At 46.6% G+C, this 13,486-nt stretch overlaps 1 protein-coding gene across 3 annotated transcripts in view; it reads left to right on the top strand.

The window, feature by feature from the left end:
* The window catches only part of TPGS2 (tubulin polyglutamylase complex subunit 2), a 698,248-nt gene that overhangs the window by 39,428 nt on the left and 645,334 nt on the right, over nucleotides 1-13,486 (top strand). The window lies entirely within an intron of this gene.

Here is a 13,486-nt window from a genome sequence, read left to right as displayed (position 1 = left end):
ACCCCTTGTACTTCATTTCACGCTGTCTCCTCTGCCTCATCCCCTCCAGGCACTCCAGTCCAGGATGGTCTGCAGCACGAGAAAGGCACAACCTTGCGCTGACAGTCACAAAGAGTAAAACCAGAGCAGGGCCTGATGACAGGCTCACAGCAGGCTCACAGCCCTGCCTGCTCCCTCTGCTGCTGAGCAAGCAGAGCAAGGCTCAACCAGGAGTACTTCACACAGTCCTGCACAGCCACCAGGTGTTTAAAGGTGTACTGCATCCATACGTTCCACTCACATAAGCTACACTTTCAAGCCCTTCAGGAGATGATGGTAAACCCATAGGCACACCATAGAATCACAGAATTTTGGGGGTTGAAGAGACCTTAATGATTATCCTGTTTCAACCCCCCTGCCATGGGCAGGGACACCTTCTACTAGTCCAGGTTGCTCAAGGCCTCATCCAACCTGGCCTTGAACGCTTCCAGAGATGGGGTATCCACAGCTTCTCTGGGCAACCTGTGCCAGTGCCTCACTACCCCCACAGAATTTCTTCTATTATCTAATCCAAACCTGCACTCGTGCAATTTAAAGCCATTCCACTTGTCCTATCAGGCCCTATAGGCCCTTGTAAAAAATCCATCTGTGATGCAGACTTTTTGTGGGGTGAGGAACCAGCTGGTGACACTAAATTGTTGCACATATGTATAACCAGAGAATTACCCACCCCCAGCTCTCAGCCACACAGCCGTGTTGTCCTGTATCACACCTGCCATGGGATGTCCGAAAATGACACAGCTGCTGGCACGACTTGCACCACCAGTGCCTGCCTTGGGATTTGCCTCTCCACAGGGGAGGAAAAGGCCAGGATGGAGGCAACTGGGTTGGTTTTCTCTGCACCAGCCCACCCCAGCCCAGAGGGCCGCTGCTGGTCTGGACGTGAAGGCATCCAAAGGGAATCCCCGATAAGCTCCCACTATCACAGCTTGGAGATGCCACAGATTCCTTGGAGGCATGCACACTAATCCCCTTGGACACTGCCCAGCTGCTCCTGGAGCTCCAGGGAGCCCCACAGGCATTTCAGTGGGGGTGAAAGTTTCCTCCACCATCAGCCAGACCACGTCATTCTCACGATCCCCCAGCCATTTTTGCCTCTTGTGCTGTTTAGAGACACAGGAAAGAGGCACCAAGTGTGGATCTGGGTGGCTCCCCGATCATTCTCATCCTATCAGTTCTCATGTGTAAAGCCATTAACCCCGAGGAACTCATGGAAGCTGAAAATCCATCCACTGCTGTACCCTGAGCAAGAGTCAGTTTTCCTAGCTCATGTAGTTTTCCAGCACAAGTCCTGCATGGCACAAGTGGCAGTTTCACAAATTGTTCCAAATTAAGCAGAGCACTGACATGAAGTCTATTTCCCTAAGCACAGTCATTACTGACAGTGCAGATGTCCCTAACCCATAGCAATTATTAAATATTGTCCCTGTCTTTATTGCCTCTTTGTTTGTTTTTAGACAGACACTCAAATTATGCATCCATATCGGCCACTTCCTAGAGAAGAAGTAACTGTTGCACCCCACATTCTGAATTTTGACTTCATATGATCATCCTTGGGGTCAAATTATCAATTTATAATCTTATGAGAATGGCAGAGGGTCTGTCCCTCGCTCCCAGCACGAACCAGGTAGAGCTCTTAGGAAGCACCTCAGGGTGTATTTGCACAGGACCTGATGCAATGGGCCCCTGACTGCAACACAGCCCCCAGGCTCTGCCACAAGACATAAATCACAACAGGTCTGTGAAGCTATGGGGAGTGATTTTTGCACCTCAAATCTTCATGCATGTTCCAAACTGCAGCATTAGGCACAGCAAGTACCTGGATGGACCTCACACCTACGACATAGAATCTACTGAGTAATGCGTGGCTTTGATGCAATAACTTTGCTCAGAATAAGCTCAAACTGCTTTTCATGCACCACTGTGTGTACTGCATCTCCAGAAGTCCTTGACACAGGATGCTGTGGACGCTAAAAAGGCATCTAAAGGTGGTTAGACAAATTCATGGAGGTAAAAATCCACCAATGGCTGTTAAACGTGGACACCCCCTTATCGCGAGGGGTCCCTGAGCTGTGAATCATTGGGGGTTGTGAAATGATTCTGGGGAAATAAATTTGTTATGTTCCCACACTCTTCTCACATCACACTCATGAATCTCTTTCGTGGGTCCAAACCATCTCAGTGACCACCGCCTGGCTGACTATGCTGTCCAGTGGAATAGGATATCCACCACTTCAGTACTTAAGTCACAAGAACAGAAGCCTTTTCTAGCTGCTGTTCTTGAGTTGCTCAGTTCTGAGATGACATGAGAGTACTAAAAATATATTCGGGCTCTACTGTTCACCAGTGTGAGTCCTGAGCACCCATTCCTCCTCCCTGCCCAGTTCCCCATTTCCAGGGGTGACCAAGACACCTGGTTCACAAACAGCTTGTGGTGGCCAGAGGAGACATTTGTAACTGCACACAGCATGTTGTGTGATCTTTGCTAAAATACCTGCCCAGGCTGAGTGCTGTAAGTGCCATCAGCTTCTGGGCTATCCTGAGTCAGCCCCCTCCTCACTGCTCTGTGCAGTACAGATGGTGACCTCTCCCAGTCCCAGGACAGCTTCCTTTTCACTGCAGGTGAGGCCAGTGGTCAGAGGATAAAATAGGAGCATTCTTCATACACACAACAGGTAAAGCTATCACAACAGCTCCTCAGCTCACCAGAGCACTTACTAAAATGCCTACAACAGAGGAGCAATTCAATGGCATTTTAGATGCAGTAAAAGCTTTAGATGAGGGATGTCTATGGCACTGTGGCAGAGCCTCCCTTCTCCTTTCCCCTGGGAGCTGGAGGAAGCCACATCATATGCGTCATTTAAAAGCAGACTTGAAGCAAAAGGCACTTGAAAACTCACCATGGGGAACAATCATGCCTTGCTTAGGGCAGTAAATAACTAACTTTTTCTTGGTTCATCTCGTGTTTTATTGCCTCTGCTGTTTGCACAGTGCTTCCCAGGAGAAAGTGAGTTAACAGAGCAGAGCCTGCTCACTGCTCGCCTCCCCTGCACAAGCCGATCTTCCCTCTGTGCTTTCTCTCCTACTCAGCTCCATGAGACGACACCTGCGGATGCCACACCACCACAGTGCAGTCACACAACACTGTCAGCAAGGGCTTGAGTGAGAAAAACACTGCCAGAGCCATGGGAGCATTGCAAGATCCCCTGCCAGACTCCCTCCTCTGTGTTTTGGGTGAAGCTTGCACCTTCCTCCCTCCTGGTCAGACTGGTCCCTGATCCACGTAGGAGCTGTAGTGTAGTAGGGAAAAGGAGTCTCAGAGTGGGGTCTCCCTTCCCTGCAAGTGCTGTGGGGTTTGTCATGTGCCATCCTGGAAGTCTAGAACATGAACAAAATCCTCTGAACTCACAAGACCTCTTTTAAGCATACCTTGGCAACTACCTTGGAAGCAGCAAGGGGGAAATCTCACAACAAGAAATGGTGTGGGACACAGCAAATTTTTTGTAGACACAGGGTGGTATGGGGGAACAGAGATGCCTGGCTTCATAGCAATCTGCTTGGGCTGCAGCTGGACTCTCAAAGCATGTGTTAGTTCAAGATCTTTGGAATAAGTTCTCATTAGTTGTTATTTCTGTCATACAATTGCCCCATGTTTTTTGGACTCTGACTTGCTTGGAAGCACTGCCAAAATCATCCATCACAAATGCCTTGTACCCATAGGCAATAGCCTGATGGAAGACATCATGCCCTGATCAACATCTGCAGAGAGCAAGATATGATCCAGCAGTGACATAAACATGTTATGTTGTAGGTTGTCAGCACTGAGGAAAAAAACATGTTCATAATTTGCATTTGTTGATTCACACTTGCTAACAGGATAACAAGATTGATCAACACAGAGACACTGAGATTAGTAAATCATGATCACCTTTAAGTTCTCAACATATTGACCCTAATTTGTAAGCCAAGGTCAAAGTCTTAATTATTCTGTTTACACTTTTATATTAGCTAAATCAATATCCATCTCCGTCTTGGAATGAAGGTAGATCCTTTATTAAAAGCAGTCCTGATGCCTGTGGATTTCTTCCTGCCTGCTGACAACCCACAACTGGGAAGAAAACTGCAAATCCTGTGGAATAGTCCTACAGCATCAGATGATGATTCACTTGGATGACCACAAATATGGAAGGAAAACGGTGCTCCCATGCCCAGTGTCCCACCCAGCCAGCTGCCTGTCTGAAAGGGGTACATCCCTCACAGGTACTGTCACCAGGTGCTACAGCCCTCAACTTTAATCAGAGGTTTCCCTTTCAAGCACTGGCCTGTCCTGCCAGATCAGTCCTGCTCAGCTTTCAGCACATGATAGGATCATAAGCCAAGACAAACGTAAGCAAAGGATAGAAACAGTGGATAGAGATCTAGAATAGGCAATTACAGATATAACAATGTTATGTTATGCACAAAGGTGCGTGAAATATGTTCAAGAGAAAAAAAAAAAATCTGCATAGATAGGAGAGTTGCTTACAGTCCAGGATATTATCAGATCTGGAAAAATGTCATGTGAATGAGTCACTGGAGCATCAGTCAATGGCTGTGTGCAGAAAATGCCACCAAATTGGCTGTTGTATTCCCTCTACAGCATTCATACAGTTTCATTTCGTAGTTTCCATAAATGATTGACTAAAATGTGCCATGGGCCGCTCTCTTCCGTTATAGTTATCTGCCCCACTACCCTGCTCCGCTCCAATCCCTCCTCCCTTTTCGGAAAACATATTTTAATGAAATGTCTTTTTCAGATTGGAGAGGAAACAAAGGCCCTTTGAAAAATATGTTTTGCATATTCCTGCCACAGCTCCTCTCCAACCAACCTGCCAGCATGGTTGTGTTACAGCCTGATGCCAAGGAGGGACACCAAATGTGACTCATCCAGCAGGCTTATATATGCTTCATTCTTCCAGGACCTTGTGTGGAGTACCTTGGCTCCCCAACATTTAGTTAGCACTTGCAAAACTCAAAAGCTGGAGATCTGCAGATCAACACTGGAGTCCTCCTGCCAGCAACAGGTTCTGGGGATTACAGAGGACTTGTAAATCAGAGGTGATGCCTTCAGCTCCAGCTTGAAGCCAACAGGCAGACTGCAGAGATCCCACAGCACTGGTGTCACCCATTACAGGTGCAAGAGCTCAGCACAGAGGTCTTGGCTGGATCTGTCCTGCAGGATGGGTCCCTACACTGAGCTCTGCCCTGGGCTGGCCTCAAACAGGCAAGGACCTCCACAGTAGGACAAGTTTTGGCTTAGCTCCCATTTCAACCACTCTAAATAGGCAGGGGTTAAATCAGAGGAATCTGGGAGAAGAAAAAGGAGGAAACAAGGGACTGCCTGAGGAAAGACTGTGAAACAGAGGGGCCCTGTGCCCAGACTCACTGTGCTACTGCTTGCGCAGCAGCACTATGTAAGACAGAGGCCCAGGACCACATGTGCTGGCTCCCAGACTCTCTGCCCTTTGCAGGGAATTGTAGGTTATACCAGACTGCTTCTGCTTTGAGTATCATAGCAGGAGCGGTGGGAAGGAGTAACAGAGAGAGGTGTTCCCATTTTGGGTGGTGTAGGTCAGGTGATGCAGCTTTTGCTGCCCCTCAGAGCCCAGACTTGCTCTTTCCACCATTACAGCTTTTATCTGGGAGGGTCCAGGACAGAACCCACTGCCCCCCAGATGCTGGGCACAGACAGTCCTCCCCACACCTGAGTTCTGCTCTGGGAGAGGCAGCAAGGGCAGGTCTGTTCTCCCATGCTGTACACAGCAACATCTGACAAGGCTGCAGGTACACTCTTCCATCAGCACACAAGATCTTCTGGCCAGTGTTGCAGGGAAGAACAGCTCCTGGCCAAGTTCCTGGCTCCAGGATCCTCTTTGTTATTCCAGAGAGGAGTGTTTGGCATCAGCATGCCTTCACACTCTGTTTATTTACCAGGAAGCTGGTTGGATGGCTTCCTGGTTTTCCATGCCAGTTTTCCATGCAAATGTGGACATGGGGAGTGTAAATGCCAACCTGTCCGGACCTAAGCCTTGTTCCATGGGGATTTGGCTACTCCCTCAGATGACCATCCATACCTTACTGTTTGTTGACCAGGACAGATCCCATCTCCTTAGCCTTGTATCATGTCATATCAGGTCCCAGCCCAGGACCTTCTTCATGTATGTCAGACGTCGACTGGGAAGCCAGATCATGTCCAGAGGCAAAGATGGGAGCAAGATTCCTGTATACACATCGGCTGCAAAGACCACTTTGCTGTTTGTGAGGCAGAACCAGTCTGCTGGCACGAGGAAACATGTGAACGAGTTTGGCTGAAAGTGCCTTGGTGTTATTCACACAGAGTTCTTGGGTATTTAGCATTTGAGTCTGATCCACATAAAGAAACCACAAAGTAGATGGGTTTACACACCCAAAACAGTGCAGTGAAAAGAGCAAGCACTCTATGGCTGAGATACTTTTATCTGCCTGAATAATAATTATATCCCTTGTTCTCTCTGCTGCTGTAGAATCATAGAAACATTTAAGTTGGAAAAGATCTCTAAGAGATCGCCAAGTCCAACCATATAACCCAGCACTGCCATGCTCAACACTGAACCATGTCCAAAGTGACACATCTATGCATTTTTTGAACAAGCAGAATTCAGAGATGGTGGCTCCACCACTTCCCTGGGCAATCTGTTCCAATGCCTGACCACCCTCTCCATGAAGACATTTATACTGTCCAATCTAAACCTTCCCTGGTGCAACAAGAGGCCATTTCCTTTCCTCCTGACACGTGTTATCTTGGAGAAGAGACCAACCCCCACATGGCTGAAACCCCCTTTCAGTTAGTTATAGAAAGCAATAAGTTCTCTGCTCAGCTTTCTTTTCTCCAGACTTAACGCCCCAAGTTCCTGTAAAGACAGTTATCTCTGCCCCACTCACTGTCCTTACCCCAGTAGACTGTAAAGACAGCTGAGAGAGAATCCATATTTGGACAGAAGATTTGTCCTCTATCTCCATATCACCATTTTCAAATCAGCTGCAATAAGCTCTCTGGAACAAGGTCTGACTCTCCTGACACACTTACGTAGGTCTGGCACAGTCAGGAAGAGCACAGAAATAGTGCTGCAACAACCATCTGTGCCAGCCTGAACTGCAGCAAGGAAGGGGTATGAAGAGATTTTTACATCTGTTACAAATGGATGAGCATACATCCCATGAGTTCTGTGTGTTAGCACTCTGGAAGAGCCAAGACATACCACAGGAAACATGTTTTACTGCTGTGTCTTTGGATGCTGGAGGAAGACCCCCCCATGAGTCTCACTCTACTGTCATGTTATGTCCCCTCAAAGTGCTGTTTGTTATGTGATTCCATAGGGTGATTCCCACCAAGAGTGGTCTCCAGGATCCAGGTAAGTGTCAGTTCAGCTCTCAGTGAGCCCTGCTCAGATCAGCTTTGGGCAGCTCTGCTGGTTATAACTTGGTGCTAATAATGCCAAGGTCATAGATTCAATCTCCTGTATGGGCCTTTCACTTAAGAGTTGGACTCAGTGATCCTTGTGGGTCCCTTCCAAGCGAAAATATCCAGTGATGCTGTTATTTGTGAGTGCAAGAATGTCATGTCTATTTCCAGCTACAAGCCTTGCACAGCAGGTGAGCAGTGCTGTTTGGCTTGCTTTAAATTTGAACTAGCTTCTGTTTGTGATTAGGAAAGGCAGATCAACCCCACGTGTCATGTGGGATTGACCAGGAAATTATTCCATTCTATGGTCCTGCAGCACTCTCTACCTTGCCACCAAGTCCCATGCTTTAAACCTTGGAGCACTTGGAGACTTGGATGTGCCAGGACGTTCTCTATCTGTCCAGCCCTGCTGAGTGACATAGCGACATGATTCACAAGCTGAAGCAGACCCTGTGTTGCCCAACTTCTGTCCTGTTTCGTCACAGTGAAAGTCAGGTCCTCTCCTCCCTATTCACCAGCATTCCCCCTAAATGACCATCACAGCTATGCATGTTTTCAGGCCATTTCTGAGTATCATGAGACGTTCCTGTGTTCATCAGATTAATCTTCTTGGGATGGGGTGAAATAATTCTTTAGAAAGTGGACCAGAAGACTCATGACCCATGACTTTCACAGGTGGGTGTGACCTGAGCAGGAGAGATCAGCAGCCTCCCCTGGCTGGACAGGGAAGAACCATAGTACAGAGGGTACTGGGGAGAGATTTGGACACTTGCTCCTGAATTCAGTTTGTGAATCTCAGACAAACTTCTTGATGACCAGGTCAGCAGGTAATGTTGGAGAATTCTTCTTGCCTATTGGACACACTCTTGTACATCCTTGAGCTGCCTTCAGGAGCTCTCCAGGGGGGCTTGCTGATTTCATCAGTCGTGGTGTTGACAGACTCTATCACCAACTGCTACATATTGTAAGGAACCATCACCACCTGTTGCTGAATAAATCACGGAGAATCAAGGGTTAATTCAAGCAGTGAGGTCACCCACACTCCCAGCACCTCCAAATCTGACTTCTGCTCTTCCCAGTTCAGAAAATGCCACTATCATTCACTCCTGGTCCCACCTGAAGCAGGCAATGTGTAGCGAGGGGAGGAGTTTTCCCACTCTGAGCCATCACTCCTAAAATAACTCAATGCTTGGATGGGCCTGGACAGGTTTCACCACAGTAGGCTCCATCTGAATGCTGGGCTGCTATAAGCTGCCATCACATTCCCAGAGAGCAGCAAATCACCTCCACTCCCTGTTTTCAAAGGTTTTGGTAGCAGGAGACCAAACTATCTCAAAAAGCCTGTGGCTTCAGGATCAAGGCTGCCCTTGGTGTCTCTTCTTTGAGAGGATCCTTTGAGCAGTAATGAACTCTGTCCTCCTCTGTAGGAGGAAGAGTCTCTGTGGGGTCAGCCACACAGTTTTGCTGTGGAGTAAAACTTCCTCAGAGCTAAAATCCACAATAAACCTCCTAACCTCCTGGTGTATCTCCACCAGCTTAAAAGGAGAGCTCTACGTGTGTGTCTGCATGTGCACTTCTGTGAAAAACCAAGGGAGAAACTGACTCAGTGCAATGAGGATTTCAAGCAAAACAATATAATTACATGTATTTTTCTCCCATGAGCAGGATGGGAACTAAACATGTAACATCTGTTGCTTAATGCATTCCTAGATAGCACACAGATACTATGCTGATAAACACCACTTAAGAACCAAGATAGCAAAGAAGGAGAACAGAAGAAATTATTGTAGTTACACAGAGAGCAGGTCAGATCTTAGTGTGACTTTAGAACAGCCTGGTTTCCCTCTCTCCATTTATCACATTTACCGCAATGCACATAGCAGTGAACCATTTTAATCACATTTTAGAGGCAGTAAAAGCTTCAGAAAGGTGACATTCATTGAAAGGTTGTACACTGTAAGGCTGCCCCTGGAAACTGCAGAGGGCCTCATCACATGCCTTTTAAATTCTGCACTGAAAAAATAACCTCTGGAAATCAAATGTTGGTGCGGATCCTGCGCTGATTGAGGATCTGGATGAGACTAAAATTCACACCTGTTTCAGATCTTTGGCCTTCACTAGAGCACAACTTACCACATGAAAGGCATGAAATGAAGAGGTGACCCCCCCCCCTTGCTTCCCACGTGCCAGCCTCTTCCAGTGAACCATGACAGTTCCTCCCATGCTGGGCTCGTCCCTTATTCCCAGTTCCAAGAGGTGGCAGCAGCACCCCTGCCTTTGAGAAGCCACCCCTGTGTGGGACTGACATCCTACCCTGCCCTCCTGCTGCTTGTCAGGAGAAGGACTGACACCCTGAGTGTCATGGAATATGGTCCTTGTCTCAGAGACAGTACAACCTCAACAGAACAAACACACAGTGGGAAAAAGAATGAAGAGACCCAGGAATACACAGAAGTTCCTTGCATCCTGGGGCAAAAAAATATCCCACCAGTTCTCAGTATGGTCCTGGAGTGGTGAGACTTTCACCTGAGCACGCCAGCAATGATGTGCACGTCATGAGTGACATCACTGATGGTTCCATCACGCTGCTGGGGCGGGTGAGCAGGAGCAACACCAACACAGCCATTTATGAGCATAGATCTCACAGATTCACAGAACAGGGTCCAGTGTCCTGGCTTCTTGTTGGCTTCTTCTCGTTCAGGGCCGTCCTCTTGCAGCCGCAGGATACAAAAATGTTTGGAGGTCTGTATCTTTCAGAGCGCTGATGTAACCCAGTAAACGTAATTCTTGAAACTGTAGGTGAAAGACGCAAACTTTGGCATCTAGGGATGTCTCAAGGCTTATCTTGACCTGCACTGGTGTTAGTTTACCTTAACAATTGCTAGTGGTCAAATAACTTCTGTATAACCTGTTCCAGCTTTATCTCTGCATGTATGGTAAAATTACAAGCGTAGGTCATCACTGCACAACAAGAAATAGCCCTTGACGTTAACTGAGATTGGGGAAAGATGTTGTGCAACTTTACCTGGAAACTGCTGAGAGAGAAAGACTTTGTAACAAGGAAAAAAAACCCACAAAAGTAGCCTCAAACAGACCGCAGGCCTGAGGAGGAACTTTGTTTGGGAGAACTTCTCCCAGTGACAATTCAGGGCACTGGTGACTCACAGAGATGGCCCGTCACCTCTCTGCTTGAGGAGATTGGTGCCACCAACCACAAGACTCAGGGACATCAGAAGGTGACAATATCACTGGAAAGGAAGATTAGATACAGTAAGTTTTCTTTTGTAACAGTTTTAAGAGCATTATTACTAAAGAGGCTTTTCTGTAATAATCTGGATTATAAGTGTTAGTTTTATTGCAACTGGACTAATAATAAATGTATTGTGTCTTGATTAGGTTAAGATTTTAATAAAAATTTTGGCTCTGTGTGAATATAATGTGTTCATCTTGGCACATAACAGCATTTTAAGTGTAACATGAGAGAAGCTCTCAGAAACTCAAGACTCGTTGCCAGGCACTAGCACAGCTGAGAAAGCCTATCCAGACAGTGACTTCAAAGATATGAGTGAACCACACATAAATTCTTTTCCTCAAAGCTTATCCTCAAAGCTTAACTGCTTGAGGATGCACAGGACAACTGTTACTCTCACAATAGTTGCAGCTATTCAAGGTGCTCCTGCTGGGACTTTTCCAGGCATCAACTTAAACAAATATTTCACCTAGGCCCAGCTTGTGCCCACACATTACCCTATCCCCACCAATTCTTTTTTTGACTGTCAGTTCAGCTCTTTGTTTATCCAAATTGATCTTTCTCACAAACTCTTATACCTCTCAAATTGCTCTGAGCTGAAATAACCAGTAAGGGAGGGATCCCTTACACCCAGGGCAGTGCATAGGCTCACTGTCTTTGACACACCTATAACTGACTCTGTTTTAGAGTCCTTCTCTGAGAAGGTAACTCTGACCAAAGAACTCCAGCTGCAGCTGGAAACATCTTTTCAATAAGAGCCACAACTTGGAAAGAAAGAGAGAAACATGTTTCTCCCTGCCATGCTCACCATACTATCCTCAGATGTTTCCTGACCAGACTCTGCTCTATCTCTGCAAACTCCCTGTCTGTGCAAGGGGCAAAGTGAACATCACTGAAAGCAGATGAAAAGCTCTAAAACTGCCACAGTTTTTCACCTCCCAAAAGTCACTGCCACGATGCAGGCAGAGGCAGAAACCACAGTGACCTGTGCAAGAGGCCCAACTGATAAGTAGTAACGGAGACAAGAATAGCCTGAAATGATGCTTATTATCAGCTGTGAATCTCACTACCAAGTTGACCCAGCAAAGTTACTTTATTTAAATTTTCCTCTGCCAAACTTCAGCTGAAATAATTTTTTACCCAAGAAAAATGTTCCTTCTGAGAGCATTTCACCTTCCGATAGCAAAGTGTCGTGTGGGAATTCAAAGTTTTTCAACCTCTCTGGCTGTAAAAACAGAATTGTCAGCCTTCTCCTCCACTTTTCAGGAGGTGGCTCCTCACTTTAGAGCACAGTGTTCTTCACTGAGGTGAGCTCACAGCAGCCAAAGGAGTGTTTATTCACAAGACATTATTCTAGAGTGGAAAGTGTCACTTGGGTTGGAGTTTGTGTTGGAGTTTATTATTTCAGATTTTGGGGGGCTTTTCTTGCCATGACTTACAGTTGTCCTTACCATATGTAACAACTTACAAGGACTAGTACTGATTTCCCAGGGACAAAGAGAAAACAATTCCAGCCCTTCCTTTCTAAAATGGGAGGGGAAGAATGGGAATGTGGGGAACAAAAAGTGGGAGAGATGCCTTCTAACAAGAAGGCCAGCCACTGACAGTCTGGAAGGAAATGGAGGCATCCTGCTGGTTTCAGACTCATTTTCCATGTAGCCACCATTTTAAGTCAAGAAAGATGTTAAGACTTACAGGTTTCTGCCTATTTCCACACAGCAGATGTAAACCCCAAGATTTTAAAAAACTGAACTTGTAAAAAATTTGTGAGATTTAGTCCAAAAATACCCTGTCCCCAGCAGTTAAACCAGCTTTGACAGTTTCAAGATCTCTCCCAGTCACAATAGTACATTGAGACTTCAGACTTCTGTGCATTTCTAGAAACCCTGTGCAGGTTTTCTGGAAATATCCCCTCATTCTTACCACATATCCTAGCAAGCAGTCCCAGAGGAAGAGACTCTTTTGGTCAGCAGCTGCATCCAAACTCATGTTATTTGCAAAGCTGAAGGCTGTGCAAAGCATCAAGCAATGCAACAAGACTTTCTACAGGAAGGGATGACTCACTTCACTCATTTCATGCTCTACTGGCTACAAGAGAGAACGGTATGACCCCTCCCTACTAGGATGTACTCCTAGTACTGTCCTCTAACTTCCTGATCTTGAGTCCCCCCAGTCTGATCCACAGCGACCAACACACCTGAGGATTATGAAGAAAATTCATCTGCTGTGCAGGGAGTGCAGCCACGTCCCTTCTGCTGGCACACTGAACCTCTGTTGAAAGTAAGTGGGTTCTCCCAAGGGTGTGCAGCAATGTCTGGGCAGACCCAAATGAAGCAAATAAAGGAAAACAGTTTTGCAGCTGCCCAGTTTTCGGAGTTGAAGCAGATTTCTCAAATTCATCAAGTGCCTTTCAGGCACAAAAGAAGTTGTCAGATATTCAAAATAGATCAGTATTCAACGCCAAGAAGGGCCTTCCAAAACATGTCCATGGTCCTCTTGCTAATGCTCTGGTTTTCTGCTTGTCTCCCAGTTTGCAGAGCATGCAAGTAAGCAGTGATTCCCATGGGAGTCAGAGACAACAGCAAAAGGAAGTGGGGGATCAGCTCCAAAAGTGGCGGGAACATTTACAGCACTTCTGTTGCTGTAGCACTTCTGTAGCCAGCTTCCTCCCATGCCTTTGCTCCTCTTATAAACTCATTACAGATCCTGCCAAGCAG

The sequence above is a fragment of the Myiozetetes cayanensis genome, unplaced genomic scaffold, assembly GCF_022539395.1.
Source record: "Myiozetetes cayanensis isolate MyiCay16 unplaced genomic scaffold, myiCay2020 scf4, whole genome shotgun sequence".
In the NCBI taxonomy this organism is placed as follows: domain Eukaryota; kingdom Metazoa; phylum Chordata; class Aves; order Passeriformes; family Tyrannidae; genus Myiozetetes; species Myiozetetes cayanensis.
The sequence above is the reverse complement of the archived record's forward strand: the minus strand, read 5'-3'. Positions and strand labels throughout refer to the sequence as shown.